The sequence below is a fragment of the Lepus europaeus genome, chromosome 11 (genome assembly GCF_033115175.1).
Source record: "Lepus europaeus isolate LE1 chromosome 11, mLepTim1.pri, whole genome shotgun sequence".
Classification (NCBI taxonomy): Eukaryota; Metazoa; Chordata; class Mammalia; order Lagomorpha; family Leporidae; genus Lepus; species Lepus europaeus.
In genome coordinates, this window is record NC_084837.1 from 73,552,815 (window position 1) to 73,580,761 (window position 27,947).

The 27,947-nt window shown below is 46.1% G+C and overlaps 1 protein-coding gene and 1 pseudogene across 1 annotated transcript in view; one reads left to right on the forward strand and one right to left on the reverse strand.

Moving 5' to 3' along the window:
• Positions 1-27,947, forward strand: part of MAPK6 (mitogen-activated protein kinase 6) — an 86,334-nt gene that overhangs the window by 15,288 nt on the left and 43,099 nt on the right. The window lies entirely within an intron of this gene.
• Positions 418-18,453, reverse strand: LOC133770578 (ornithine decarboxylase-like; annotated as a pseudogene).

The window sequence follows — 27,947 nt, forward strand, 5'->3', positions numbered from 1 at the left end:
AAAAAAAAAAAAAAAAAAAAAAGAAAGAAAGAAGAAAGAAAATTATATCAAACATGAACTAAAAATTAATCAGTGGATTTTTTTTTTAAATTTCAAGATACTTTATTTTCAAAACAGGTCACACCACTAAGCTTCTGGCCCATCCTGCCATTGTACAAGCTACAAATGCTTGCTCAGCAGCTGAGGGGCTGAGGGACACTCATCAGTAGCATGTTTGAAAAGTGAATAGAAACCCATATAAAACAAATATTCAGTTTCCATAGGAACACAGATAAGTGTGACCCCATCTCCTATCTTCCATGTTGCTGTGCCAGCCCTACTCTTAGACTTTTCAAAACTAGCAGTAATTAAATTAAGTGGTCCCCCCCAATTCCTTAATTCAAGCTACGCTCGCAATTAACAGCTACAGAATGGTATCTACACGTTAATACTAGCTGAAGCTCAAGTCACTGGGTGCCATTTCATTCCACTTCCCTGAGCACAGGATGCAGGCAGGGTGCTGATGTCCTGCTCACCACCTCGGGCGGGAAGTTGTGCTTCTGGCTTTGCTGCGTGAGTTGCCACATTGGTCCTGACATCACGTAGTAGACACTGGGCCTCTGGAATCCACTGAAAGTAGAAGCAGCAGCAACGGTGTAGGCACCCATGTTTTCAAAGAGCATCCATCACCCATGTGCATTCCAGGCAGGTCAGGGCACAAATCCGATGAAGGCCATCACATGAGGGACGCCACATGCCAGTTGAGTAGTATTTCCCATCTGGTTTGGGTCTCTTCTGCAAAAAAGGGCTTCACACATGTGCATGGTCACAGAGGATGCCGTTGAAGGAGCTATAGATGCCGTCGTTCACATAGTACATAAATGTCTGCTCGCTCGCCTTGTCTTCATCATCCGAGCTGTCTGTTCCTTTAAGTTTTTTTTGACAGTGATATTAACAGCAAGAGTGAAGGCTGAGGCAACATAGTATCTGCCCGGCTCAGCTATGATTCTCACCCCAGAGTCTGAGGGAAAATACTTGTCCAATGCTGGGTTGATCACGTTGGTGATCTATCAGTGAGATAGATAAAAGAATGGCCATTATGTGGAATTCACAAGTGGATCTTTTTTCACCTTTCTGTTGTCTTCCTTGCCCTTCTTGAATAAATCAGTGTAACAACATTATGTGGGGGCCGGCGCCGCGGCTCACTTGACTAGTCCCCCGCCTGCAGCACCGGCACCCCAGGTTCTAATCCCGGTCGGGGTGCCAATTCTGTCCCGGTTGCTCCTCTTCCAGGCCAGCTCTCTGCTGTGGCCTGGGAAGGCAGTGGAGGATGGCCCAAGTGCTTGGGCCCTGCACCCACATAGGAGACTAGGAGGAAGCACCTGGCTCCTGGCTTCAGATCTGCGCAGTGCCCACTGTAGCGGCCATTTGGGGGGTGAACCAACGGAAGGGAGACCCTTCTCTCTCTCTCTCTCTCGCTCTCGCTCTCTCTCTCTCACTGTCTAACTCTGCCTGTCAAAAAAGAAATTATGTGGGCCAAGCAAGGTGGATGTAAGTGGCAAAGGGGGTCTGGGGAGGTGTGAGGAGGGAATCTGGGAAGGTCAGCCTAGTGCAGGAAGCAGAGTTCCTGAGGGGTGAGAAGGACTTGTACAAGGAGGGGGCCCCAGTATGGTATTCTGAGCAGAGAGTGTGGAGTCACTGCAGAGATGCAGCCTGTCCCAAGTGTTGGGACCCAAGGTAGGGCAGGGGTTGGGGAGAAGGTAGGGAACCTAGCATAGGTGTATAGATCAAGTAGGGTAAGGAGAGTGACCCTGCAGTGGATAGTTCAGCTCAGGGTATCAGAGGCCAGGCAAGATGAGGAAGGTAGTAGGCAGAGCAGGTGAGGATGGTGTCCGTACTGGGGAGAAGCCCAAGTGTTTTTCCTACTCTACTCTCAACATGCATTTGACACCTGATTCCCCAGCAAGCAGTGGCTGAGAGTCCTATAATTCAGTTCTGACATTGTCTACCTAGATATTATGTCAGATCCCACAGGTTGACAGCTTAATCTCACAAGAATGCCCCTCACTTCAGATGCCAAACACAAGTCCCAGAGTGTGACCTGTACCACTGGCTAAAAAAATGAGGTCCTCATGATTGCCTCAGGATCAATTTTCTAAGCAGCTCACAGACTTTGGGAAACACTTGTTTACCCATTTACTACCAAGGGTATTACAAAGGATACAGGTGAACCGCCAGATGGGAGATGCAGGGGGTGGATGTGGAAAGAGAGGTACAAGGCTTCCTTGCCCTCCCTGGGGGCACAACCCCTTAGGCACCTCCACATGTTCAGCTATCAAAATCCTACAAACCTTGTTCTCTTAGGTTTTTATGGAGGCTTCATTATGTAGGCAGACTATCCACCTTTGATGATGGACTCAACCTTCAGCTCTTTTTTTTCCTTCCCAGAGGTCAGGGAATAAATGGGACTGAAAATTCCAACCCTGCAGTCACATGATTGGTTCCCCTGGCAACCAGCCCACATCCTGTGGCTACCCAGGAACACACCAGAAGTTACCTCATTAGAGCAAAAGGTGCTCCTATCACAGGAAATTCCAAGCGATTTAGGAGCTCTATGTCGGATGCTCCCATCACTCAGAAAATTACAGTAGCTTCAGGAGTTCTCAGGAACCAGGGTCAAAGAGCACATATGAGAACAAAAGCTCCTCCTAGATCCCCTGTTGCTCAGGAAATTACAAGGGTTTCAGGAACCCTCTGTCAGGAATTGTGGACAAAGGCCAAATATATATTTTACAATATCCCAGGCAGCCACAAGAAATTGTTTACATACAGAGAGCTTTGATTAAATAAGAGTCAGGTGTCTCATTGGTAGAGCTGGTGGTTACATAAATAGAGGATGAAAAAACTGGAAGAACTAGTTGGTGTTGGAGTGGAATGGGAGGCATCAGTATGAACTCATGATTTTGAGTATGTATGTATATATATATATACACGCATATAGAGAAATATAGAATAAATGTATATGTAAACATATGAATTTGTACAAATAAAGGTACATACTTAACATATGTTTCCATCGAAATGTCCTTATAATAGTCACAGCTCAATAGCAGTGAGCACAAATAATGTCCAGATCTTGGTTTCTAAATACCATTCTCCACTGAAAGGAACCAGAACTACTCGGAGAAAGACTGATTCCAGTGTTGGGGCGGGGAAACACAAAATGACTTTGGAATCTCTTGTGCAGTGATCAAGGAAATGTAAAAAGGATAAAGATATGTCAAAAGGAGAAATAAGCCTACTGGAAGGGGCTCCCACTGGGCAAATGTGGAACAATTTGAGCAACTAAAGAATGTTAATAATAAATTACAGCCCACTAGATAAAACAGGAATTCCTTATTCAGCACAGATATAAAGAAATAAAAGAATGGAAGCATGATGAGGAATGGGACATGGTCTTTGGTATGCACAGAGGATTGGTTACAGGGCCCCTCAACTACAAAGGGCGTAGTATTTGTATATAAGCTGCACATTTTCTCCTGTATACTCTATATCATCTCTGGATTATTTACAATACTCAATACTATATAAATGCAGTATGAGTACTTGTTACACTGTATTGTTTAGGGAATAATGGCAGGACAAAAATTCTGTATTCAGTACAATTGCATTTTTAAAAAATATATGTTTGATCCACAGTTGGTTGACTTCTTGGATGCAGAACTCATAGGTGTTGGAAGGTCAGTTGTAGCTCTGTAGCCTGAAAGTTTCTCTCCACAGAATAATTATAAAAAGAATAACTTTACAATGGAAAGCCAGGCCAACTCCACCTTAATCGAGTGATCTTGGTTAATAGCACCAGTGAGGGGCTAACTGGCATCCTCCGCCATGAGATAGGCTGCAGCGAGCACACAGCACTGCTTCACTGCTGACACTTGACCTGAATCTGGTCATGATACAACACTGGACAACCCCAATCTGAAGGATATTACATGTTTTTTATTCTATAAAAATAAGTGGCTTGTGATATGGAAAAGTGTCTGGTTCCGTGAAGGTAAAGGACAGGCTAAGGAATGATTCAATGCTGGTGAAAATGGAAGAACTATGACAACTAAATACAAACATGAATTCTGGACAGGATCTTTTTACTGGAGAAAGAACTTTATTGGGACCACTGAGAAAATTTGCATGAGTAACATCAATGTTAAATTCCTCACTCTGATGGTTGTACTGGGGTCATCCATATGAACGCTCTCATTAGTAAGAAATACACACTGAAGTGCTTGGGTGTGACCGGGCATAGTCACAGCTCGGACTCTGCAGGGAGAAGCCTCAGAGTGAGTCAGAGTTTAGTGTCCGGGAGGTTTAATAGGCAGTGCCCTTGGGATCGGCACCTATGAAAGGCGAGAAACGGAAACAGGCTTCCTGTAAGGAGGCCCAACAACCTCAACTGACCCCATGATGAGCTCTGGAGCCGTGAGCATCACAAAACAGGCTGCCAGAGTGGGGCATTCGAGCTGTACCCTGATCAGAAATTGAATGTGAACTGTCCCCAGTGTGGCATGAGCCTGGGTGAGGCAGCTCTGTGCAGCTGTAGGAGCTGATAACAGAAGCCTGTTTGCTGACAGTACTCCAAGCAGCTGGCCCAAGAGGTATTTCCATTAAGGGAAACTCAGTGGCTGCATCTCCATGTTTGTTCCTGTGCAGCTTTTAGAACTACGTCTACTCGTGTATGTTTGAGGAGTGGCTTCTCCAGGTTTTTGGTGGGCCTCTCCTCCTAGGCACAGTTTGTAGGACAAACTATAGCTCCCTTTGCTACAGCTGGTTCTGGGACTGTAGTAGAAATGTACAGCTTTTTAAAATCTCTCTCAGGCCAGTGCCAAGGCTCCCTTGGTTAATCCTCTGTCTGTGGCGCCGGCATCCTATATGGGCGCTGGGTTCTAGTCCTGGCTTCTCCTCTTCCAGTCCAGCTCTCTGCTGTGGCCCAGGAAGGCAGTGGAGGATGGCCCAAGTGCTTGGGCCCTGCACCCTCATGGGAGACCAGGAGAAAGTACCTGTCTCCTGGACACAGTTCCGGCCGTAGCAGCCATTTGGGGAGTGAACAACGGAAGGAAGACCAACAGGCAGAGTGGACAGTGAGAGAGAGAGACAGAGAGAAAGGTCTTCCTTTGCCATTGGTTCACCCTCCAATGGCCGGCATGGCTGGCACGCTGTGGCCGGCGCACCGTGGTGATCCGAAGGCAGGAGCCAGGTGCTTCTCCTGGTCTTCCATGCGGGTGCAGGGCCCAAGCACTTGGGCCATCCTCCACTGCACTCCCTGGCCACAGCAGAGAGCTGGCCTGGAAGAGGGGCAACCAGGACAGAATCCGGCGCCCCGACCGGGACTAGAACCCGGTGTGCCGGCGCCGCAGGCGGAGAATTAGCCTGTTGAGCCACGGCGCTGGCTGAAGACCTTTCTCTTTCTCTCTCTCTCTCTCTCTCTCATTATCTATAACTCTACCTGTCAAATAAAAAAAAATCCCTCACTCTCAGCTACCACCTCTCAGTCTGTGACTTACCTGGGGATATGATCTCTTAAAGATGCCTGAGTTACCCATTTATCAATGTAGAGCTCCTGCAGTATCCATTTATCTTTGCAACTGAGCAAGGTAATAATAAGAGGCATCCAAGTAGGTCATCTGGCTACCAGAACGTTCTTCCCTACTTCTCTTGTATGAGGGTACTTCAAAAAGTTCATTAGAAAAAATGGAATTAAAAGTTTATTTGGGCTGGCGCTGTGGCTTAACAGGCTAATCCTCTGCCTTGCAGCGCCGGCACACCGGGTTCTAGTCCCGGTTGGGGCGCTGGATTCTGTCCCGGTTGCCCCTCTTCCAGGCCAGCTCTCTGCTGTGGCCCGGGAAGGCAGCGGAGGATGGCCCAAGTGCTTGGGCCCTGCACCCGCCTGGGAGACCAGGATAAGCACCTGGCTCCTGGCTTCGGATCAGTGCAGTGCGCCGGCCGCAGCGGCCATTGGAGGGTGAACCAACGGAAAAAAGGAAGATTTTTCTCTCTGTCTCTGTCTCTCTCTCACTATCCACTCTGCCTGTCAAAAAAAAAAAAGTTTATTTGGGTGCAAAAATTTTTTTCAAATCATATAGGTGGATATAGTAGTAGACCTAACTCTTTCCAATGATCAGAGTCAATGTCCCCTGCCAAGATTGTTCTTCTACTTCTTCTTCTTTTTTTTTTTTAAGATTTTTATTTATTTGAGAAGTAGAGTTACAGACAGAGAGATGGAGAAAAAGAGAGAAAGGTCTTCCATATGCTGGTTCACTCCCCAAATGGCTGAAACAGCCAGAGCTAGGGCCAGGCTGAAGCCAGGAGCCAGGAGCTTTTTCCAGGTCTCCCACACAGGTGCAGGGGCCCAAGGACTTGGGCCATCTTCTACTGCTTTCCCAGGCCATAGAAGAGAGCTGGATTGGAAGGACAGTAGCTGGGATGCAAACTGGTGCCCATTATAGGATGGCGGCGCCACAGGCAGAAGCTCAGCATAGTATACCACAGTGTGGGCCCCTGTTCTTCTATTCAAACCTGCTTGTCTGAGGACACTAGTAGATCAAGGTGCCCAGGCAGCAACTTTTAGTAGTAATCCAAAGAGACTTTTACTGTATTCCCTGGTGGACACATTCCTGTTCTGGGAACCGGGTCCCTAACCCTGCAGAGTCCAATATAGCAAGAGCAGGAAGCAAAAATTTCCTATGAGTCATTGGAGGTGATGATAAGCCTGCTTTGCTTCGGTATTTTGCTTCCCAGATCCATGTAGTCTTCCTGCTGGGAACACAACACCACATGCAAATCTTTGATTCAGTGTGTTTAATGTATCCCAAAGGATGGCTGTCCATCCTCACAGAGCACTGCATCTAAGCACACACTTGAGCTGTCTCTTTTTACAAGGAATTCCTTTGACAGTGCCCAGTCAGAGCAGCAACTCTGGGGGGTATAATCTGAAACTGACATAGCCAGTATATACCATGGATTCACTCTCATACCTTCTTTGCTGTAAATTGGGTCCCTGGGTCTGATGTAACATTATATTAAGTACCCTGCTGGTGTATCAAACATTCTGTAAGCCCAGGGTGAACCCTGATGGGAAGACACTCCACAGAACATGTGTCCCTTTCTGTCAGAGGACTCGCTCAACCTTTCAGAGTAGAGGGACCCCCAAGTAGTCAACTTATTACCAACTGTTTGGTTTCCTGGAGGGATGGTGCCATATCAGGAGGTCAGCATGGCCTCTGGCTGTCAAGTTGGGCACTTGGCCGTGGCAATAACCAGACAAGCACTGATAAATGGGAGCCCATGCTGTTGTGTTCAGAACAGCCTCAATCCCTGCCCCACCATGGCCACTTCATTTATTGTCCATTCTGATGTCAATGTTCTGGTTAGTGACAGTGGCTAAGTCAGCTAAGTCATTTTGTATATGGAGGATTTATATCTTTTTTTCTTTTCTCTGTGTCATGTTTGTTTTTGTTTCTCTGTTCCTTCATTCCTACCTTCTTTATGTTAAAGAGATATCTTCCATGGGGCCGGCAGTGTGGTGCAGTGGGTTAATTCCCTGGCCTGAAGCACCGGCATCCTGTATGGGCACCAGTTCTAGTCCCGGCTGCTCCTCTTCCGATCCAGCTCTCTGCTATGGCCTGGGAAAGCAGTAGACGATAGCCCAAGTCCTTGGGCCCCTGCACCCACGTGGGAGACCTGGAAGAAGCTCCTGGCTCCTGGCTTCGGATCAGCGCAGCTCCGGCCGTTGCGGCCATCTGGGGAGTGAACTATTGGATGAAAGACCTCTCTCTGTCCCTCTGCCTCTCCTCTTTCTGTGTAACTCTGACTTTCAAATAAATAAATAAATCTCTCAAAAAAAAAACAGAGATCTTCTTAGTACCACTGTAATTCTCTTGTCATTTCTTTTACAATATATATTTTTGAGTAATTTTATTTATGGTTGTCTTCAGCATTACAATTAATTAACACCCTAAATTATAGCAATCTAGTTCAGATTGATAACAAACCTAGTCTGAATAGTATACAGAAACTTTACTCATGAATAGTTCTGTTCCTTTGGCTCTTCTTGTCTTCTTTTGTTTGTGCAGACTGAGTGGGACCTATGTTGGCTGCCATCTGTTTTTTAGCAAGGGATACATGTTTTATTAACCAGCTCCATAGTTCTCTGCAGGTCAGGTGCCCTAGGTGCCACTGTGACTTTGCTGCCCATTATGATAATCGCATCCACGTGGTTTCTGACAGTTGCGGGATGCTACATTCAATTCAATTTTCTCCGGGCCCAACTGTATCCATTGCTAATAGGCAGCTCAGTTTTATAACATCTCCTGCCATCACTCTGGCCCACAAGAGTCTCCACTGAACTTATCAGTGATTCTGGTGCCCTTTCAACAGTATGTTCTGTATTGCTATGTTAGTAAGAGTGTGTCCTCTAGTGGGTTTTCTGGCCTTACTTTGTAAGTCCATGTCAGCATGTCCACTTTCCTGAGTTCTTTTTAAAATATTGAGAAAACACGCATGTACATAAAAGTAACTATTTTCAAATGTACAGTTTGGTGGTGTTTAGTATATTCACAGGGTTGTTCAACCATCACCACAATCAAATTTAAGATATTTTTATCATCCCTAAAATGTATCCTTGTACTCATTAGCAGTTACTTGTCATCTCCATTTCCACTAGTGCTGGCAAACACTAATTTATTATATCTCTTTGGATCTGTCTGTCCTAGACATGTTATATTATTGGAATAATATAATTTTTAGCCTTCTATATATGCCTTTTTTAAAGATTTCGTTACTTATTTGAAAGGCAGAGTTACAGAGAGAGAGAGAGAGGGACAGACAAAGAGATATATCTTCCATCTGCTGGTTCACTCCTCAAATGGCAGCAACAGACAGGGCTGGGCCAGGTCAGGCTGAAGCCAGGAGCCAGGAACTTTATCTGGGACCCCTACATGGGTGCAGGGGCCCAAATACTTGGGCCATTTTTCACTGCTTTCCCAGGCTTGTTATCAGGGAGCTGGATCAGAAGTGGAGCAGCGGATTCGTCCATATGGGATGCCAGTGTCACAGCATGGAGGGCTTAATCCTCCGTACCACAACACAAGCTCCTGTGTATGCCTTCTTTCACTTAAAATAATGTTTCTATGTCTATCCATGTGTAGCACATATCAGAATCCTATTCCTTTTTGCAGCTGAGAAATACTCCATTACATTGATATTTATATTTTGTTTATTCACTCAGCTGATGGAGGCTTGGATTGTTTCCACTTTTTAGCTAATATGAATAATCCTACTATAAATCGTTGTGTGCAGCTTTCTGTGTAGACATGTTTTCTCTTGTGTATATACCCAGGAATGCAGTTGTTGCAACAAACAGTAACTTTAGGCCGGCGCTGCGGCTCAATAGGCTAATCTTCCGCCTGCGGCGCTGGCACACCGGGTTCTAGTCCCGGTTGGGGCGCTGGATTCTGTCTCGGTTGCCCCTCTTCCAGGCCAGCTCTCTGCTATGGCCCGGGAGTGCAGTGGAGGATGGCCCAAGTGCTTGGGCCCTGCACCCCATGGGAGACCAGGAGAAGCACCTGGCTCCTGCCTTCGGATCAGCGTGGTGCACCGGCAGCGGCGGCCATTGGAGGGTGAACCAATGGCAAAGGAAGACCTTTCTCTCTGTCTCTCTCTGTCTCACTGTCCACTCTGCCTGTCCAAAAAAAAAAAAAAAATAGTAACTTCATGTTTAGCATTTTCAGCAATGGCCACATTATTTTCCAAAGTGGCTGCCTCCTTTTACATTCCTGCCAGCAGTGTATGATGGTTCCAATTTCTCCACATTCTCACCAGTGCTTGTTATTTTCCTGTTTTTTTTTTTTTATTTTTTTTTTATTGTAGTTACTCAAGTGGGCAGGAAGTGGTATCTCATTGTGGTTTTTATTTGCATTTCCTTAATGACCAATGGTATTGAACATATATTGTCACGTGCTTTTGTCCACTTATATATACTCTTTGGGGAAATGTCTACTAAAATCCTTTACTTAACTTTAAAATTAAAGTATTTATATTATTATTATTAAATAAAGAATTCTTTATATATTCTGCATATTGGGTTCTTGTCAGAGATGTGATTTACAAATACTTTCTCCCATTCTGTGAGTGTCTTCATTTTTTTAAAAGACATATTTATTTATTTGAAAGTCAGAGTTACACAGAGAGATTGAGAGAGAGAGAGAGAGAGGTCTTTCATCCACTGGTTCACTCCCCAATTGGCCACAATGGCTGGAGCTGTGCCTCTGAAGCCAGGAGCCTGGAGCTTCTTCCAGGTCTCCCAAATGGGTGCAGGGGCCCAAGGACTTGGGCCATCTTCTACTGCTTTCCTAGGTAGGCCATGTCAGAAAGCTGGATCAGAAGTGGAGCAGCCGGGACTTGAACCGGCACCCGTATGGGATGCCAGTGCTGCAGGCGAAGGCTTAGCCCACTGCACCACTGCACTGGTTTCTCATTTTTTTAAAAAGATTTATTTATTTATTTGAAAATCAGAGTTACAGAGAGAGACAGAGATAGATCTTCTATCCCCTGGTCCATTCCCCAGATGGCCACAATGGCCAGGACTTGGCCATCATGAAACCAGGAGCCAGGATCTTCATCTGGGTTTCCCTCATCAGTGTCAGGGGCCCAAACTCTTGGACCATCTTATGCTGCTTTTCCAAGGTCATTATCAGGGATCTGGTTTGGAAGTGGAGCAGCCAGCACACAAACCATTGCCCATTTGGGATGCCAGTGTTGCAGGTGGCAGCTTTAGCCACTATGCTACAAACACCAATCCCAGTCCTCATTTTCTTGATGATGTCCTTTGAAGCACAAAAGTTTTTCATTTTGAAGAAGTCCAAGTTGCCTATTTTTCATTGGTTATGTGTTCTTTTCTCTTTTAATTTTAATTTTTTCAGAAAGAGAGACAGAGGGAGAGAGTAGACTCCTCCATCTGCTAGTTCGCAACCCAATGCCTGCAACAGTCAGGGCTGGGTAGGGCTGAAGCTAGGAGCTAAGAATGTGATCCAGGCCTTCCACATGGGTGGAGAACCCAGTTCTTTGACACATCACTGCTACCTCCCAGGATCTGCACCAGCAGGAAGCTGGAGTCAGGAGCCAGAGCCAGGAATCAAATTATAGTACTCCAGAATGGAACCTACCCATTTTTTTTTTTTTTTTGACAGGCAGAGTGGACAGTGAGAGAGAGAGACAGAGAGAAAGGTCTTCCTTTTTGCCGTTGGTTCACCCTCCAATGGCCGCCGCAGTAGGCGTGCTGCAGCCGGTGCACTGTGCTGATCCGATGGCAGGAGCCAGGTGCTTCTCCTGGTCTCCCATGGGGTGCAGGGCCCAAGGACTTGGGCCATCCTCCACTGCACTCCCTGGCCACAGCAGAGAGCTGGCCTGGAAAAGGGGCAACCGGGACAGGATTGGTGCCCCGACCGGGACTAGAACCCAGTGTGCCGGCGCCGCAAGGCGGATGATTAGCCTAGTGAGCCGCGGCGCCAGCCTAGAACCTACCCATTTAAACTGCAGTCTGCTCCCAGGTAGCCCTTTCTTTTGGTGTCATATATAAGATCCCAGTGTCTGAAGTTTTCTTCCAAGAGTTTTATAGTGCCTAGTTTTGTAATCCATTTTGTGTTAATTTTTGTGTATCGTGTGAGACAGATGTCCAATTTCACTCTTTTTCTGTGGCTACCCAGTTGTCCAAGCACCATGTGTTGAGAAACTATTTTTTCATCACATAGTTGTTTTGGTACTCTTGTTGTAAACCCACTGCCTATTGCTTTGGTTTGAATGTGTCACCTCCAAAATTCAGATGTATTAAGAAGTGGAGTATTTAAGAGGTGATTAGGCCATGAGGGCTCCTCCCTTGTGAATGGGATTGAGGCCCCTAGGGGTTTCACATGGTGTTTGGCTCTCTTGCCCTTCCACCTTGTGCTGTAAGGACCCAGCCTGCTTCCCTCTGGACGATATGGCAGTAAAATGCCATCTTGGAAGCAAGAACAGGCCTTGGCGACCATCAAACCCGCCAGTGTCTTGACCTTGGACTTCCCAGCCTCCGGAACCGTGAGAAAGTTTCTATTCTTTATAAATTACCTAGTCTCAGGGTATTTCAGTACAAATAGATTTAAGACACAAATGAATGGGTAGATCTATTCATTTCTGGACTTTCAGTTCTATGTCTATCCTCATCAGAATCACATTGGTTTTATTCCTGTAGCTTTGTTGTAAGTTTTGCAACTGGCGATTGAGTGTTCTACCTCTGTTCTTTTTCAAGATTGCTTTGGTTATTCAGGGTCCCTTGGATTTCCATACACATTTTAAAATCATCTTGCTAATATCTTCGATAAAGAGGATTTTTTTTAAATTTATATGACAGATAGAGTTAGACAGTGAGAGAGAGAGAGAGACAGAGAGAAAGGTCTTCCTTCCGTTGGTTCACCCCAAAATGGCCACTACGGCTGGAACTGTGCTGATCCGAAGCCAGGAGCCAGATGCTTCCTCCTGGTCTCCCATGCGGGTGCAGGGGCCCAAGCACTTGGGCCATCCTCCACTGCCTTCCCGGGCCACAGCAGAGAGCTGGACTGGAAGAGGAGCAACCTGCACTAGAACCTGGTGCCCACATGGGATGATGGCGCTGCAGGCAGAGGATTAACCAAGTGAGCCATGGCACCAGCCCCTAAGAGGATGTTTTAACAGGATCTAATCTGTGGATCAGTTTGGAGGTGATTGTTATTGTTATTCTAGTTTTTCAATTCATGAACACAGTATCTTTTTATTAATATCAGTCTTCCTTTTGTTTACTTTTATTTGTTTTACTTATTTGAGAGGCAGAAAGAGACTCAGAGAAAAACAGGGGCTAGCATTGTGGAAGAGTAGGGTAAGCCACCACCTATAATGCTGGCATCCCACATGAGCACTGGTTCAAGTCCCATCTGTTCCACTTCCAATCCAGCTCCCTGCTAATATGCATGACAAGGCAGCAGAAGATAGTCTAATTACTTGGGCCCTCGCCACCCTCATGGGAGACCCAAATGGAATCCCTGGCTTCTGGCTTTGCCTGGACATTTTAGCTTTGGAGACATTTGGAGAGCAAAATAGTGAATAGGAGATCTCTCTCTAACTATCTTTAAGGTAAATAAATCTTGTTGTTTTTTTTTTTTTAAAGATTTATTTGAAAGTCAAAAGTACATAAAGAGAGAGAATCTTGTGTCTACTTTCATAATGGCTGCAATGGTTGGAGCTGGTCCAGGCTGAAGGCAGGTGCCTGGAATTCCATTAGGGTCTCCTACGTGGGTGCAGTGGCCCAAGTACTTGGGCCATCTTCTGCTGTTTTCCCAGGCACATTAGCAGGGAGCTGTATCAGAAGTGGACTTCAACCCTCATGTATATGGGATGCTGGTGTTGCAGGCAGTGACTTAACCAGCTATGTCACAATGCCGCTTCCCCTAGGAGTCATCTTATAGGCAAGTTTGCACCAACTCTGGGGCCCATGTCAAAGTGTCAATCTTATATTTGGGTTGAGTACTCCCAGCTTTGCTCTAATCTTAGGTTCTATCCTCCATGATCAAGCATCCTTAGAGTCTTGTCCCAAGCCTACTCCTGTAGTCCATGTGAACTAGATATTTTTATCCCTTTGGGGTGTGGTTTCTATCCCTCCAATCAGGCCTAGCATGCCTTACCTTCATTAGGCTGTACCTGAAACCCTAGTTGTAGGTTTATTGTGGTAGACATGTAGGAAGGTGGGGGCTGATCCTTAGGGGTCACCTGCTGTTCTGTAGGAGAGAGGCCTTTGCTTATCCTCAGGTACGATAAGCTATGAGTAGGAAAGAATGGCTCACTTCTGCAGGCAAAGAGGGTCAAGAGGAGTCTGGAAATAAAAGATTTTGGCAGGCATTAACCAGATGTCTCTATCCCACGTGTTAGGGTCTCATTCTTCCCCAACCAGGGCTCTGTGTTTGGCATAGGGAATCTAATTTGATTGGTAGCTTCACTTTCTTTGAAGCATAGCTACACCGATGATCTGGCCTGGGTCTCTGTCCTCAACTTTCTTGGCCTTCCACCACAGGCTCTGAAAGCCTCCTTACATGCTACTAGAGACTCTCTGGTCTTTGGTTTTCATCCTAGACTCTTAGTTGCCTGCAAAGCACTCTGTCAATGTTTTGGTTTCATTTCCTAGAGCTTTAGTAAAACCAACCAATAAACATCCAATCCCACTGTCTTTATAGTTCCTGCTTCTGATTATATATTGCACCAGCTAATACATTCTCTTCTACTGGTACACCATCCCAGTTCACCACAGATGGAAGTCTTAATAGCCCATGCCAAAGGCTGTCTGTGCTCCACCAGTAGCATGGTCCTTCCTACCAGCTGACTGGAGAGCAGTCCAGCTCCCAAGCCCCGTCTTATCTCAGCTTTCTCAGACCTCTCTCCAACTGTTTGGCTTTTCCAGGAGGCAAAGCCTGAGACAGATTTCAGTGTTCAGGATATTTGTTAGGGAGAGCTCTTGGGATCAACATCTGTGGATGAGAAAGGAAGGAAATAGGATTGGCCAAGGGAGAAACTGACCTGAGATGCAGGCTGATAACCTCAGCTAACCCCATGCAGGAAGTTCTTGAGCAGAAATGGTTCATCATGGTTGTCCCACACAGGGCCAAAAGAGCCAGTGCCTTTCTGTCCTTGCCTCCATTGTCCACTGGATTTGGACCACCCAGGGCAGGTGCATCTGCAGATGAGGAAGTCTTGCAGGAAATGGTAACTGACGGGTTGTACAGCTGGACAACAGGTCCTGCCTTGAAGGGGGATCAGGACAGTGCAGTTGCACGTCCACTACGGAGATCATGCCAGCAAATCACTCTCAATTTGTTCAGGTAAAAACACATTATCCTCTGTGTGCAATTTTTCTGTAAGCTGAAAGTACTTTCAGAATACAAAGCTTTAAAAAAAAAAATGAGCAGGAGTTTGGCATTGTGGCACAGCAGGTTGGGCCACCACTTGTGACACCAGGATCCCATAGCTGAGTGCTGGTTCCCATCCTGGCTGCTCTGCTTCCCATCCAGCTTCCTTCTAATGGGCCTAGGAAAGCCGCAGAGGATGGCCCAAGCCCTTGGGCCCCTGTCATCCATGTGGGCAACTCTGATGGAGCTTTTGGTTCCTGGCTTCAGCCCCAGACCTGGCTTTTGGGCCCATTTGGGGAGTGAACCAGGAGATGAGAGATATTCCTTTTTCCCCTCTTTTTCTGCCTCCCTGCACCCCCAAATAAATAAATCTTTAAAAAATTTAAAAACTAACATGAGTTTAAAAAAAAAAAGGAAGAAAAGAACAGAATTACGTAAGTTTTGATTGAAGAAACATCTGAAAAAGAGCTTCCTGCTGTTCATACAAAGACGCAAGCCTGGTGTTGAAAAGATGAAAATTCATGTGAGTGAGTAAAAATATGATCACCAGAAGAGGTGTGGTGGGAGATAAGCCTGAGAAGGCAGGTGGGAGCTTCCTCCCTGCTGAGCAGTCTCACGTGTGAGCCTTTGGAGCCAGGCTACAATGGAAAATGCCCGTTTCATCCCAGCTGGACTGGCTTTGGGCAGGTGGAGTCTCTTTCGGATTACCTTTCAGAGTCGCTGTTTCCCATTCCCTCTTGCTTTCATTCCTTTCCTCTCCAAGGCCATCCTGAAAGTTGGAACATGGAGGTGTGAGTCTTTCCTCAGCTTCCCCATACTGGGATGAAGATTATTTTTAGGACTCATCGCTGAGTCACAGAGGGAGGAGGAGGAAAACAGCCCTTGTCATCTCTTCCCTTTCGTTCCTTCATAACCTGCCGTACAGCTGAATCCTCTTCCAGACTTCGCCTTTCCCCCAAGAATGCTTTGTCTTTTCTTTCTCTTTTGGAAACAGTAAAGCTTCACCAGAGGCTTCTCAAAGGGGAAGCACATTTTTTTCTTTGCTGGAATGGACCACAGGCTAAATTAAATGAGAGTGCCGTGAGCTGCTTTTATGGAAGTAAATCTATTTATTGTTATACTGGTTTTTGGGATCGGAGAGGTTATATATAGTTGCTCCGGATCCGCTTCTCCCTTCCCCTCAGCTGTACCTCCCTCTGGGCTTTCCCTCTGTTTCTCCTGCTTTCTGCAGAGAGATGCAGATGGAGACTGTTGCTGGATTGGCCTTCATTCTCTGCAGCAGCGTGTTTGAGCATGTCTCATGTTTCACTGTTTGATCATATCCTTTGAGAAATAAACAAGCCTGGAAACAGTGAACTCAATACTGTTAAAAAAGATTTCTGCCAATCTACACATTAGACATTAAAAATAACAACAACAACAAAAAAGCACAGCTTCCCAACTAAGTTGCCAAGAAAGAGAAGGGGAAGTTCTGTCTTTGATAAAGTAGATACTCAAAGAACAACTGTTGAATTGAGTGAATGAAAAGAGATTTGGCTTAGCTTCAGGAAACCATGGTTTAAATAGGCAAGCTTCTGGAGGGCCCTTATTTATGCATTGGTTGATGTGTTCAGACTGCTTTCACTCACATTATTATTTCATGCACTCCTTGGACCATCCCTGTGAGGGAGATGAGGCAGGTGTTATTTATACCATTTGAAAGTTGAGATTGAATGACTTCCCTGGAGTCAAACAATTAGTAAGTGGCAAAAAGAGTCATTTTCCAGGTCTGCTGACTACTGTTGATGCCAAGACGCCAGATGGATATTTTTGAGAGATTTTATTTGAAAGGCAGAGCTGCAGAGAGAGAGGTGGTGGGAGGTGGTGAGTGGGGGGGGGGCACTCTATCCCTACTTTCCCACTTCTGCTGCTTTTTTAGGTGAAGTAGCAGGGATACTGGATTGGAAGTGGAGCAGCTAGACCTTGCATCGGCACTCACTTGGGATTCTGGCATTGCAAGTGACTTACCTCTGTGCCATAATGCCAGTCCCCAGATGGATTCTTCTTATTTCAGAGTGACGCTCTCAGGATCACTGCCGGGGGACTTGTCTTATAAATAACGGCCTGTGAGGCTGCACTGTGGCATAGCAGACAAAGCCGCCACCTGCAGTGCTGGCATCTCATGGGTGCTGGTTAGATTCCCACTGCTCTACTTCCCTTTCTGTAACTCTGCCTTTCAAACAAATAAATAAATCTTAAAAAAAAAAACAAAAAACCGGACTGTATGAAAATGAACTCATGCAGTCACTGAGCTGAGACACCCTTAGGCTGTCTAGGGTGGTAAACACCAAACAGATGGATCTAAACTGAAGAAAAGATTCATTGCACAAAGCAGTGTGAGTGGAGGGCTGGCACTGTGGCGTAGTAGGCTAAGCCTCTGCCTGTGGCACCAGCATTCCATATGGGTGCCGGCTCATGTCCCGGCTGCTTCTCTTCCAGTCCAGCTCTCTGCTTATAGCCTGGGAAAGCAGTGGAAGATGGCCCAAATACTTGGGCCCCTGCACCTGCGTGGGAGACCCAGATGAAGCTTCTGGATCCTGGCTCCTGGCTCCTGGTTTCTGTTTGGCCCAGCTCTGGCTGTTGTGGCATTTGGGGAGTAAAACCAGCGGACAGAAGACCTTCCTTTCTCTCTGTCTCTCCCTCTCTCTGTCTGCAACTCTGCCACTCAAATAAATAAATAAAATATTTTTTTTTAAAAAGCAGTATGAGTGGATAGAACTATAGCAAATTAGCTTCATTCTGTGCTGATTTGGGATAATGCATTTAACATTGTAAGGGTGAAGTTCCTTTAAAAGAACAGGGACTCAGAGTGATGTTTTTATTCTAAAAAAACAACCACGTGTTATTGTTGACTCTTTTCTAAAGTCACGTGACAATAAAATGCTAGGCCTCTTTGCTAAGAAAATGAAAAACAGAATTGAAAGCATTATTGTGTCCTACATCTGACAAAACAATAATGAAGCTATACCTGGAATTGTACCTTTAATTCTGCCCAGAAAAATCTTATGAAAAAGGTTCTAGCAGGTAATCCAGGTCATAGAAAGGGCCAACTAAAATAACCAAAAAAATTCCCTAGGAGGAAGTTGCTTTAAAAACAAAATTAAGGGGCTGGTATTGTTGCACAGTGGGTTAAGCCACCACTTGCAATGTTGGCATTCCATATCGGAACACCAGGTCAGGTCCTGTTCTGCTCTGCTTCTGATCTGTCTCCCTGATATTGTGCCTGGGAAGGCAGCAGAAGATGGCTCAAGTACTTGGATCCCTGCCATCCATATGAGAGACCAAGATGGAGTTCCAGGTTTGGCTTGGCTTAGCCCTGGCCATTGTGGCCATTTGTGGAGTTAACCAGCACATGGGAGATAGTGCTCCTGCTCATTCTCCCTCTCTCTCTCACTCTGTCTGTCTGTCAAATAAGTAAAATAAATCTTAAAAATTAAGTGGAAATTTGGAGGAAATCTCTGCTCACCTTTGTGAAATTCATGGCATCGTGGACAGTGAGAATATCCTTGAAAACTTCATTTTCAACAAACATTTATTGAGAAGCCACCACATTCAGGCACTGTGCTTGACACTAGCGTTTACAACGAAGAAAACACAGACGATCACAGCCATTGTCAGAGAATGCCAGCCTAGGGGAATGATTTGTCCACGCAGCACAGCTGTCCTTGGGCACCTGGTTTGCTGTGCATCATCTCTTGGCCTTGGTTGGTAGGTTGCCAGGAACCAGTCAACTTGCAGGCAAGTTCTTCAAGCTGCAAACCTGAAGGACTGGGCTCTTCCTCCTGCCCAGGGGACAAAGCAGAGTCAAGACTCTTAATAACCTTTCCATGGACATGCAGTTGTTTACTTGGGTCCTGCAGACGCCATCCTTCACCCCCATCTCAGCATTTCTGAGCTGGGTGCTGCTTAAGGCCGAGGTATGTTCCCAAAAGTTGATTTCTCACTTGGTTGTTTGCAACTGAAAATGCATTTTCCTCTGTGAAATGAGGTTAGAAACACTGGCTGGGCAGCACACGTTTATCCTAGTGGGGTTAAGATACCTGCATCCCACATTGCAATAGCTGGGTTTGATTCCTAACTCTGTTTCCTAACTTTCGCTTCCTTGCTAATGAGACCCTGAGAGTCCCTGGTGATCCCGGCTCAAGTAATTGCCACCAATGTGAGAGCCCTGGATTGCATTCCTGACAACTTGGGCCCTGACCCAACCCTTGCTGTTGCAGGGTTTTGGGGGAGTGAACCAGTGGATGGGGACTCTCTCCCTGTCTCTCTTTATCTACTTCTCAAATTTAAAAGAAAAAAAAAAAAAGTACTGCTTAGGTTCTCAGGGCTCCTCTTAGAAGCGCATGTAGCCCATATGCAGCTCCACAATGAGACTACAGAGCTGGACCTACAACAATATTTCTGCTGGAAAATGTGCCCCCGCAGCGGAACAAGGTCTTCCTCCTCCCCCACTTCCTGCTTCCATGAGTAATGAAGCCTGTGTTTACTACAGGAAGTGGCGGCTCCTGAGTGTGGGCGCGGGGTCTGGAGGCAGCCTTGGATGCCTGTGCACACGGGGCCAGAGCTATTTTCCTTTCTCCCTGCTCTGTTGCTCTGCGATGGGGGCAGCTGGAGAGTCTTTCCCTGACCCTCCTCCTACAGAGCTACTGAAACTCCTCCGGTAGGGCAGGAGCCTAACAAGAGTGACTACATAATTCCTGCAGTTTTTGGTTAGAACACCAGGGGAAAAAAATGCTGCTAAAGGTAGTCAAATATAAAGCTTTCTTCCTTTCTCCTGCAATCCTTCTCTCATGACTTGTCATGGTGCTTTAAATTGGCTATTTAATGTTACCCTACATAAGGAGAAATTGCATTATTAGCATGAATTTTATAATTGATTTTTGTATTGTGCAAAGCCAGTTTGTTTGTTTTTAAATATTTATTTATTTATTTGAAAGGCAGAGTTACAGAAAGGCAGAGGCAGAGAGAGGGAGGTCTTCCATCCACTGGTTTACTCCCCAAATGCCTGCAACTACTAGAACTGGGCCGATCTGAAGCTAGGAGCCTGGAGCTTCTTCCGGGTCTCTCAAGTGGGTGCAGGAGCCCAAGGACTTGGGCCATCTTCCACTTCTTTCCCAGGCCATAGCAGAGAGCTGGATCAGAAGAGGAACAGCTGGGACCCAAATCAGTGCATATATGGGATGCCGGCACTGCAGGCAGTGGCTTCACCTGCTATGCCACAGCACCAGCCCCCAAAGCCAGTTTTAAATACAAATATAAGAGCATTTAATTACTATGTGGGGGTTAGCGTTGTGCTGCAGCAGATTAAACCAATGCTTTCGACCCCTACATCCCACACTGGAGTGGTGGTTTAAGTCCTGGTTGCTCCACTTCCAAACCAGATCCCTGCTAATGCACCTGGGAAAGCAGTAATAATGGCCCAAGTATTTGGGCTCCTGCCACTCAAATGGGAGGTCCACATAGGGTTCCAGGATCCTGGCTTTGGCCTGACCCAGCCCCAGCCATTGCAACCATTTGGTGAATGAGCCAATGGATGGAAGATCCTCCCCACCCCTGCCACTTCACTCTTTCAAATAAATTAATTAATTAATCATTAAAAAATTTGTGTAATGTGTGAGCACTGTGCACAGTGGGTTGAGCCAACACTTGGGATGCCCACCTCCCATATTGGAATACCTGGTTCAGGTCCTGGGTACTCCATGATTCTTTCTTTTCTTTTCTTTTTCTTTTTTTAATATTTATTTGAAAGGCAGAGTTACAGAGAGGCGGGGTGGGGGGGGGGAGAAAGAGAGAGAGAGAGAGAGGTTGGTCTTCCATCTGCTGGCTCATTCCCCAATTGGCTGCAACGGCCGGAGCTGCACCCATCAAAAGGCAGGAGCTAGGAGCTTCCTCCAGGTCTCCCATGCAGGTGCAGAGGCCCAAGGACTTGGGTCATCCTCTACTACTTTCCCAGGCCATAGCAGAGAGCTGGATCAGAAGTAGAGCAGCCTGGACTTGAACCAGTGCCCACACAGGATGCTAGCACTGCAAGTAGCGGCTTTACCCTCTATGCCACAGCGCTGGCGAATACTATATGATTCTGATCAAGCTTTCTGCTAATGTGCCTGAGAGGCAACAGATGATGGCTTGAGTACTTGGGTTCCTGCCACACATGTGGGAAGCCCACGTGAAGCTCCTGATTCCTGGCGTTGGCCCTGCCCTCTTTCAGGCATTTGTGGAGTGAACCAGCAGATGATAGATCTCTGTCTCTCCTTCTTTCTCTGTCATTTTTTCAAGTAAACAAATAAATCTTTAAAGAAAAATTCTACGTGGACTCATAATTTCTTTTTTTTTAAAGCTTTGTTTTATTATTTATTTATTTATTTTTGACAGGCAGAGTGGATAGTGAGAGAGAGAGACAGAGAGAAAGGTCTTCCTTTGCCATTGGTTCACCCTCCAATGGCTGCTGCGGCCGGCACATCACGCTGATCCGAAGCCAGGAGCCAGGTGCTTTTCCTGGTCTCCCATGTGGGTGCAGGGCCCAAGGACTTGGGCCATCCTCCACTGCACTCCCGGGCCACAGCAGAGAGCTGGCCTGGAAGAGGGGCAACCGGGACAGAATCCGGCGCCCCAACCGGGACTAGAACCCGGTGTGCCAGCGCCGCAAGGCGGAGGATTAGCCTGTTAAGCCCCGGCGCCGGCCGTGGACTCATAATTTCTATCTCGTAGTTCCTCCATCAATGTGTACTTTGTTATTACCACAGCAGTAGAAACACCCACTGTACAAGCCCCTCCATTATTATTTCACTTCTTGTTGCACACACATTTTACCAGTGCTCTACCTTCAGCTTACTGGAAAGTGAGAAAGGACTGGAAGGAAAAGGAAGTATCATCAGCGTAGGCAGTTGGCTAACACAGGGAAGTTACCCAAGTAAGGACGGATCTGATAAATGGGACCCTTTGGGCTTTTGTGTCTTAGAATGCTGTGGCTTTCTGTGTTGCTGGCTTTCTTTAAAAGTTTTTATTTATTTTGACTTTGTTCAGAAGGCAGAAACACAGAAATAATCTACCCCTGGGTTCACTTCTCAACTGCCCACAACTGCCAGGACTTGGCCAGGACAAAGCAGAGGCTAGAATTCATTGTGGGTTTCCCACACGGGTGACAGCAATTCAAGTATTTGGGCCTTCATCAGGTGCTGCCTCCCAGGATACCTTTTGTAAGAAGCTGGAATTGGGAGCAGAGCTGGGATTCAAGCCCAGGCACTCCAGTGTGGCATGTGGGCCTGCTAAGCAGCATTTTAACCTCTATGGCAAATGCTCATCTGCCTGCCTGCCTGCCTGCCTGCCTTTTTTCTCTTTCTTGTCTTCCTTCCTCCCCTTCTTTCTTTAGCTTTCTCTGTCTCTCTCTGTCTCTTTCTCTCTCTCTAAGGCCAAGTGACAGGGAGGGATGGAGAAAGAGAGGGAAGTGAAGAGAGAGGGGGATCTCCCGTCCACTGGTTCACCCCACAAGTGGCCATCCCTTGTCTTCCCAGGGACATTAGCAGGATTTTTGGATCAGAAGGTGAGCAGCCAGGACTCTGTTTCCCAAGTGATGGCTTAACCCACTGTGCCACAACGCTGCCCCTACCCACCCCTGTATGTTTGAGGTAAGTTCTGGCTCCAGTAGAACATGCAGCTTCTCAGAGCTGCCAGCACCCTACTTACCCAGCTGTAGACATAATACACTTACCTTGTACTTTCTTTGTCTCGCTGAACCCCAATGCATGAATTCTGTGCTCACAGGGCAGTTAAAATGAATGGCTTGGCGAGGAACAGAGACCACATGTATTGCATCTGTCTCCTCTGCCCCCATGTGTGCTCCATTGTCCCACCTGACTTCAGAATACAAAGATAAAAGTAGGAGGAATCTCAACATGACAATAGCAGAGCATTAAGCATGAAGTTTTTCTGCCTGTGAGCTCTTGTGTAATGCCCTGGGTAAGGAGAGGAAGGGAGAAGCCTATGGCTATAGTCGTTGACAGGGCTCAAGCTATCACCAAGATGGGGAGATGGATCTTGGGCCTCCTGAGCCCCTAGTCCTTCTGCTCTCAGAACACCACACCTAGGGGCTCGCCAGAGGCAGTGATGGTCATGGTCAAGACTCAAGTTGGGTACCAACCTTGGGGTGATATCTTCAGGGAGTGATGGTCTAGTGATGAAAACCACCAGGTGGCAAAATATTTGTGTCAAACAGAAGGTAAGGAACAGGATTGTGGAAAGTAGACCTACTAAACCTACCATATTGCAGACCAGTTACTAGTTAGAGCACTCAGGATGGCAGTGTAAACAAGTCTTCAGCACAAGTTTGGAGTTAGATAGTGATTATCTTCTTCCCCAAATGACAGATGGCCTCATTACTGGAGTGCAAAGTGGGGGGCATGCATGCATTGTGGCACAGCAGTTAAGCCTCTTCTTGGGACACCCATGTCCCATATCAGGGTTGAGTCCTGGATGTGTTTCTGATTCCAGCTTCCTACTAATGTGTACCTGGGAGACAGCAGAGGCATGACTCAAGCACTTGGGTCCCTGACACCCGTGCAGGACACCCAGATTGTAATACTGGGTTCCTGGCTTTGAGCTAGTCCAGCCCTGACTGTTGGGATTTGGAGAGTGAATCAAGAAGTCAGTGATACTTTTTTCCTCTCTCTTTCTGTCCTGCTCTGCCTTTAAAATAATAAATTAAACTTAAAAAAATGAACTTCAGTGAGAGCTTTATTCAACAGTTCAAGATGTTTATCACTCCCTGTGTGTGGGCTGAAGGATGTCACTTCTGTGTTTTGCATTTACATTGGCCATGTGAGAGAGGCCTAGGTTGTTCTCAAAAACAGGATAGTTAGAGAAGACTTCGTGGCCTCAAGAGGTTTAAGTTTCAGAAATGTCCGTCTCTGGAAATCAGGAGCATCTGTTCTCCTCAGGCTATCAGGGTCATTATGATAGGACACAGGACAGAGGCTGGTGTTGTGGCATAGTGGGTTAAATCACCACCTGTCACAACAGTATCCCATATGGGTGCCTGTTCTATTCCCGGCTGCTCCACTTCTGATCCAGCTCCCTGCTAATGTGCCTGGGAAAGCAGCAGAATATAGCTGAAGTCCTTGGGCCACTGCACCCACGTGGAAGACCCAGGTGAAGCTCCTGGCTCCTGCCTGGTCTGCCCTGGCTGTTGTGACCATTTGGTGAATGAACTAGTAGAGAGAAGACTCCCTCTCCCTCTGTCTCTTCCTTTCTCTCTCTAATTCTGCCTTTCACAAATTAATTAATTGAAAAAAAGAAAAGAGTCCAAATACGAAATTCTGTGCAGGAATTCAGATGCTACTTGGGACATTCATATTCCGTGTCAGTGTGCCTGGTTAAAGTCATGGTGCGGGTTCTGATTCCAGCTTCCTGCTAATGTGTTCCTTGGGAGGTAGCAGGTGATGGCTCAAGTACTCAGGCCCCTGTCTTCCATGTGGGAGACCATGCCCCCAAACTGTGCTGGCATTTTTAGAGTAGCTCTGTGTCTGCCTTTCAAATAAAAAAAAATAAAGAAGGAAAGAAAAAGAAAACCTTTGGACTGAATTTTCCTAAAGCCAGAAAGTGTCACTATCTCTGTACTCATCTGAAAAAAATGTGTGTTTGTGGGGGGCGGGTTGGGAGTAGGGGAACCATAGCTTCTGTATAACTAGTTTAATCACAGCATTTCTTTTTTCATATCTATTTATTTAATTTAAATATTTATATATTTGTTTGAAAGTGTTAGGGAGAGACAGAGATCTTCTATCTGCTGGTTCACTTCCCAAGAGGCTGTAACATCCAGGGCTGAGCCAGGCCAAAGCCAGGATCCAGGAGCTTTTCCCAGATCCACTATGTGCATGGCAGGGGTCCAAGCACTTAGGTCATCTTCTGCTGCCTTCCCTCCATACATTAGCAGAGAGCTGGAATGGAAGTGAAGCAGCCAGGACTCGCATCGGTGCCCACATGGGAACTGGCATCACAGGTAGCAGCTTTACACACTACACCATAGCACTGGCCCCTAATCCCAGCATTTCTACAAAACTGTCCCATTTCCAAAAAGCAGTGACTTCCAAGGCAGCATGAGAAGGAATTCTTTTGTTATGTATTGGCTTTATAAATTATCTCAATAAGTAGTTCCCAGTGCATTTAAGTGTTTAGTTATATAATCATTATTCAAAAAGTAAATATATGGGCTTTCGTTTCAGAAATTGATTTTATTACAAGGAAGGCCAAGTTTTATCTAAAACAATTGGGTAATTTATTACAGCTTTTCAATGAACCCTCATTTGTTATATCCTGGGAAAACAGTATAAGGTATTTGCTTGAAACAGGCCAGTATGTAGGAACTTGATAAATGACAGCAATAAATGCTTTCTGGAGGGAGCAGCTCTGGTGACCCCTCTAGTGATGTGTGGGACCTTGGTTTTCACCTGCAAGCTGCCTCCCATTTCCAAGAGCATCCAAGCGGTCTGTTTCTCATCAAACTTCATGTGCAGGTGGGATGGATTTTGATTGGAAGCATTCTCTTCATACTCTAACCATGGTCCTCATTATCTGAGAGTCTATGTTTGTGAATTTGCCTTTTGCAAAAATGTATTTGTAATCCTAAAATCAATACTCCTAGCACTTTTGCAGTCAGACATGTATAGAACAGCAAAGTGTTTGAGTCACCCTACATGAACGTTCCCTGATAGGCTTCAACAAGGTGGCACTGCTTTTTTTTTTTTTTTTCTAAATATTTATTTTGTTTGCTTGAAAAGAAGAATGACAAAGACAGAGGGAGAGTTGGAAAATGATCTTCTGTCCACTGCTTCACTCCTCAAATGGCAGCAATGGCCTGAGGTAGACCAGGTCAAAGCCAAGAACCAGGAATTCCATCTGGGTCTCCCATGTGGCTTCAGGGGAGCAAGTACTTGGACCATCTTCTGATGCTTTCCTAGGTGCATTTACAGGGAGTTGGATTGGAAGTGGAACAGCTAGGACTTGGGATGTCAGCATCACAGGTAGAGAACCTGCTGTACCACAATACCAGCTCAATTTTTTTTTTTCGTTTTAGATTGTATTGATTTATTTGGAAGGGAGAGAGAGAGAGAAAGAGAGAATGTGAGTGAGGGCTGCATCTTCCATCTGCCGGTTCACTCCCCAAATGGCCACAACAGCCAGGTATGGACCAGGACAAAGCTAGGAGCCTGGAATTCCATCCTAGTCTCCCACGTAGGTGGCAGGGGCTCAAGCAGTTGGGCCATCACCTGCTGTCTCCCTAGGCACATTAGCAGGAAGCTGGATCATAAGTAGAGTAGCCAGGACTTGAATTGACACTCTGATATGCGATGTGGCCATCCCAAGCAGAGGCTGAACCCACTAATCCACAATCTTAGCCCCACGAGGCATCTCATTTCAATTCTCATATTGTACATGAGTGTCCTTTCCATACTAGTGCCCCATTTTTCACATATTGCCTTTCATTGGTGATTTTTGATGTTTACAGTAGCCCCCAAGTATAATATTGTATAGTATTCCCACACGCCAGAAGACTGTGATGTGTCTTATGGAGAAAATATGTGTTACCTAAGCTTTGTTCAAGCATGAGTTACAGGGCTTAGTTCAGTGTCACAGAATCAATAAATATTAAATAAACTGTCTTTAAACAGCTTACATACATAAAATAAGGTTCATAATAACTGGTTGGCCACAAAGTGGGCAGAGGTTTGCAGGAAGCTAACACTATTTCTTCTAGGAGCAATGGTTCAGCCTTCACTATTTCTGTGTTCACACAATATAGAACATCGCTACAGAGGAAAATGAGAATGCACTGTGAGAATCAACTGTACTTGCTAATGCATTTCTGTAGTGGAAAGCTAAAGCAAATTACAGTATGTAATTCTAGAAACCATGTCTAGGAGAGTAGTCATTTTGTAATTTGTACTTATTTTCATTTTATTTGAAAGGCAAAGAGGCAGAGGAGAACACTCATTTTAAATTCAGGGTATAACAGACACAGAAGCCTCAGGTTGGTGACCTTGTATATTATCACCTCCCCGCCAGCCCCCCCAATTCCTTTAATAGCATCCTTGACAGGTGGTCATTGTTTTCTGATTGAACGCTTCCAGTGATGCAGAGCTCACTTCAGCAGGAAGTCCTGTCCACCATGGCTCAGTTCCAATGTCCAAAACAGTTCTCTCCTATGCTGAGCCCAAATCTTCCTCCTGATGGTCTTAGAGCTGAACTCTGGAGGGACCTGTAGTAAACCAGCTCTTGCACAACAGCCCTTTAGCAAATCTTGCTCCTGCAGGTTAAGCAGACCCAATTCCCACATCTTTTTCTTCTGAGAGGTTGGTTTCTGCACCCATCCTGGAGGCTGCTCCTTAAGAACTCAAGTTTGTTGTCTGTGGCAGCTCTTTTTATGTGCAATCTATATAGTTTTTAAAAGATTTATTTATTTATTTGAAAGTCAGAGTTACACAGAGAGAGGAGAGGCAGAGAAAGAGAGAGAGAGAGGTCTTCCATCCGATGGTTCACTCCCCAGATGGCCACAACGGCCGGAGCTGCGCCGATCCAAAGCCAGGAGCCAGGAGCTCCTTCAGTGTCTCCCACGAGGATGCAGGGGCCCAAGGACTTGGGCCATCTTCTACTGCTTTCCCAGGCCACAGCAGAGAGCTGGATCGGAAGAGGAGCAGCCGGGACTTGAACTGGTGCCCCTATGGGATGCTGGCACTGCAAGTGGCAGCTTTACCCACTACACCACAGTGCCGGCCCCACCAATACCATTTTAAACATTTATTTGTATTTATTTGAAAGGCAGACCATCACAGAGGGAGAAACAGAGACAGATCTTGCATCTGCTGGATCATTTCTCAAAAGCCCAGATCATCCCAGGCCAGGCCAGGCTGAATCCAGGAGTTGGAAATTCAATCCAGGTCTCCCACCTAAGGGGCAGAGACCAAGTACTTGAGCCATCACCTG